Source organism: Cupressus sempervirens, chromosome 11 (assembly GCF_028749045.1).
Source record: "Cupressus sempervirens isolate cs-2001-9-10 chromosome 11, ASM2874904v1, whole genome shotgun sequence".
NCBI classification, from domain to species: domain Eukaryota; kingdom Viridiplantae; phylum Streptophyta; class Pinopsida; order Cupressales; family Cupressaceae; genus Cupressus; species Cupressus sempervirens.
This window is the reverse complement of record NC_143128.1, coordinates 248057032-248061227: the sequence shown is the minus strand read 5'-3', so window position 1 is coordinate 248061227 and position 4196 is coordinate 248057032. Positions and strand designations below refer to the sequence as shown.

The window sequence follows — 4196 nt, the reverse complement described above, 5'->3', positions numbered from 1 at the left end:
AATTTTGCATAGCCTCCTATCAAGATTATTTGTAATTCTTCTTCTCCAATAAAATACTATAAGTATTATTCACATTAGTAGTGCTACATACATTTTACCATAATTATTTTTAGCTACTTAATTATTTTATCCATGAATTTAGAGTTACAAATTAGCCCCTCTAGCAAACTCTTAGTTCCAACATGACATTGAATCATCTCAAACAAAATTCACATCCATATATTTCCTCAATAAAGAATAATTATACATATGCATCTTACTAATTACATATCTCTTTTTTCACTAAAGCCTACTTTAAATTAAGTATATATTATTATAAAAGTGTAATTTTAAAGTTTACCTTATCTTGGCTTTGAGTTTTCATTTCTTAAAATTATTGTGGTGGGTAATAAGTTCTTTCAACTTCTCAGAGCAAATTTTCAACTTCTCACTATGTATCATAGCTATGATAGCATATTAATTGCTCCTAATTTAAAACACATAATTAAAATTCCTATCAATAATAAATAGCATGACTGTATTATTTTATAGTTGTAAGTTAAGTTAGTGCTGACTTCGTTGCATTATGCATTATCATATTCTTTCCAAAATACCTCCTATCGACTAATTATTGCACACACATTAATGTGCAAGTGCTAGTTGGTAGTCTTTATACTTGTTGTCTTCTTATAAGTACATACATGTGACAATAATATATATTTTTATGGAAGCCTTTATTGCCTTACTTGTAATATTCCTTTGTATTATTTGCATTATTTCAAAAAAGAAAAAAATCTATAATGATACACTAAAAAATATCCCATCAATACATATTTCCAAAAAGATACCTTTAAATTTTAAAAAACAACCATTCATGTAGTGCCACATCAACATACTATTAAACAGAATATAGTGGATCCATATAGATCTTACCTTCTTTGACTTCATTTTGAACAGTTTTACAAAAGGCATGCTAATGAATTCTCCATGGCAGAGCCTTCTTGTCTTTCGAGAAGTTAGATCACTCATAAATCACATAAACCCAATGCAATGCTATCTACTGTCAATCTCGATCTCCATTGCACAGCATTATGTAGGGATAGATATCTACAGTAAATGGAGGCACTAGACATTCTGCTTACCAGAGACAGCTCCCCTGGAGCATCTTCTACATATTTTCTCTGCAACCTCGAGAATGTGTTTTCACAAGGTAAACAAATCCATTGCCTCTTTGTACGCAGGCGATTTGCATTTGCATTTGCACCAAGCACGTTTTCTGAAGAATTACATTATCAATATGTATGTCAAGTGCGGTTGTTTGTTTGATGCTCGCAAAGTGTTCGACTATATGACGGAGCGAGATGTCTCCTCATGGAATACCATACTTGCAGCTTACAGAAAACATGGGTTTGCTCAGGAAGCGTTGGCACTTTTTCAGAAAATGCAAAGAACAAGTGTCCAACCTAATCAGTTTACCTTTGCTACCATACTCCCAGCCTGTGCCAAAATCAGAGCTTTGGAACAGGGAATCAACATCCATCAAATCGTAATGGAGAGAGGATATTTATCAGACATTGTTGTCACAGGTGCTCTGCTAGACATGTATGCCAAGTGTGGAAATTTAAACAAGGCACGCGAATTGTTCGACAAAATGCCTGAAAGGAGTGTGATTTCATGGAATGCGATGATTGCGGGATATGCACAAAATGGTGAGCTCAATGAGGCTTTAAGGGTTTTCAGCGAATCGCCTCAGAAAAATGTGGTCTCATGGACTGCAATGATTGCAGGCTATGCACAGAATGGTTTTGTTGAACAGGCAATGGGGTATTATAAGCAAATGCAATTGGCAGGGGTAAATCCAAACTCCACAACCTTTGCTAGTATACTCCCAGCGTGTGCTAAAACGGGTGATTTGGAACAAGGTGTGGGTATCCATCAAAGTATCATGGAAAGTGGGGTTTTATCAAATGTCATAGTTGCAAGTTCACTGATAGACATGTATGCAAAATGTGGAATTATAGAGAAGGCACGCGAACTGTTTGACAGAATGTCTCAAAGGAATGTGATCTCATGGAATGCGATGATTGGAGGATATTCACAAAATGGACTGTTTGAAAAGGCATTGGAAGCTTTTAAGGAAATGAGATTGGCAGATGTAAAGGCAGACTACATAACATTCGCCAGCATCCTCCCGGCCTGTGCTAAAATGGGAGCTTTCGAATTGGGCGTGGACATCCATCAAAGAATAATTGAAAGTGGATTGTTTTCAGATGTCGTTGTTGCAAATGCCCTAATAGACATGTATGCGAAATGTGGAAGCATATACAGGGCACGTGAACTGTTTATCAAAATGCCTGAAAGAGATGTCATCTCATGGAATGCCATAGTTGCTGGATATGCACAAAATGGCTTGTGCAAGGATGTTTTCGAACTCTTTGAACTAATGAAAGAATCAGGAACACATCCCAACCATGTAAGCTTTGCTTGTGTTTTATCTGCATGTAGCCACGCAGGGTTAGTGGCCGATGGCTGTAAATACTTTGATGACATGAGCAATTCATATCCAATTATGCCTACAATCGATCATTACATGTGCATGGTTGATCTTCTTGGTCGTGCTGGATATCTCGAGGAAAGTCTAAACTTTATCATCAAAATGCCAGTTAAACCTGTTGTTATCATATGGATCTGTTTGCTTGGTGCCTGTAGATCACATAAGAATGTACAGTTAGGAATGTTTACTGCAAATCTACTGTTTGAGATTGATCCTAATAACTCTGCAACTTACGTTCTTCTGTCAAATATGTTTGCAGAAATGGGCATGTGGGCTGAGGTTCAAATGGTAAGGAGATTGATGCAAGACGGGGGAATTAAAAAGATGCCTGGATGTAGTTGGATTGAAAGTGATAAAATGGTGCATATATTTTGTGTAGGAGACAAATCACATCCACAAACAGGAGAGATCTATGCAAAATTAGAAGAATTGTCTTCGGAGATGAAGGCGGCAGGTTATTTTCCAGATTCAAGACAAGTACTTAATGATGTCGAGGAGGAGGAAAAATATTTATTTGTCTGCCATCATAGTGAGAAGTTGGCAATTGCATTTGGATTGTTGAACACACCTGATGGAACAACTATCAGAGTTGTGAAGAACCTGCGAGTATGTGTTGACTGCCATACGACAACCAAGCTTATTTCCAAGATTGTTGCACGACAGATTGTTGTGAGAGATGCAAATCGGTTCCATCATTTTAAACAAGGGCAGTGTTCTTGTGGAGATTATTGGTGATGCGAAGCAATGGAAGCTGCAACTCTGTAAAACAGTTCGCTCTGTCTGAGCTGCAGTGATAATTCAGTTTCCTATTTGCATTTTTTGCAAACTGTTGGAAAATCTAGACCATGCTGTGGACTTATTGAACCCATAGGTATACTATGCAATGCTCATCATTTCATACATTCATTCATGGGGTATATGTTAAATCCCTGTCTTCTGAAACCGTGAAGGCGCCATGGTATTGTTATATTTCAGAAAGCAAGCATCTATCTGCAAAATTGGACGTAGAAAATGAGAAGAACCAAAAGGGCAGAGAGGTTTACATGAAATGGACCAGCGGGAAACATGAGAACGGTGCTTCCTATCAATTCTTTGGTTGGAAATGATGGGTAGAGCATCTCAATGTACCAGATTATACTTGTAAATTTATCTGTTCATACGGGTTTTGTCTTAATAATGGCTTTTCTATGTTTTTGCCCTTCGTTTCCTTGAAGGGAATATGATTGTGAATTCACAATCATTTGTAGTTTTATTTGATTTAAATTTGTTTACTAGGTAGATTGTTTAGAGTCTTAATTATATAATAGATTTTTCATCAACATTTCGGATTAGATTTTTCGTCACTTTATTTGATTTCAATTTGTTTAGTTTTGATTAAAGTAGATTGTTTAGAGTTTTAATTATTTAATAGATTTTTTATCAACATTTCAGATTATTATTGTGAGATTAAATGATGATGATAGTTATTATAAAGGTGGAAGTAAAATCTATTTTGTTTTTAAAAATAACTCTTTTTTTCAATAAGTAAAATATAGGTAATAGAAATTTAATGTAATAGAAGTAAATTGTTAGAATTTGTAGGCAAAAGTCAATTTATGCTTCCAATAATATTGTAAATAGTATATTTATATTGCTTGAAAAACTTGTATAATGAGGTTTATGG

General features: G+C 35.4%; 1 pseudogene across 1 annotated transcript; it reads left to right on the top strand.

Moving 5' to 3' along the window:
- Nucleotides 1–906: 906 nt before the first annotated feature.
- Nucleotides 907–3864, top strand: LOC149529080 (pentatricopeptide repeat-containing protein At1g11290, chloroplastic pseudogene; annotated as a pseudogene). Its single transcript, XR_016358976.1, has one exon. The product of XR_016358976.1 is annotated as a pentatricopeptide repeat-containing protein At1g11290, chloroplastic pseudogene (transcript).
- The last annotated feature ends 332 nt before the right edge of the window (nt 3865–4196 follow it).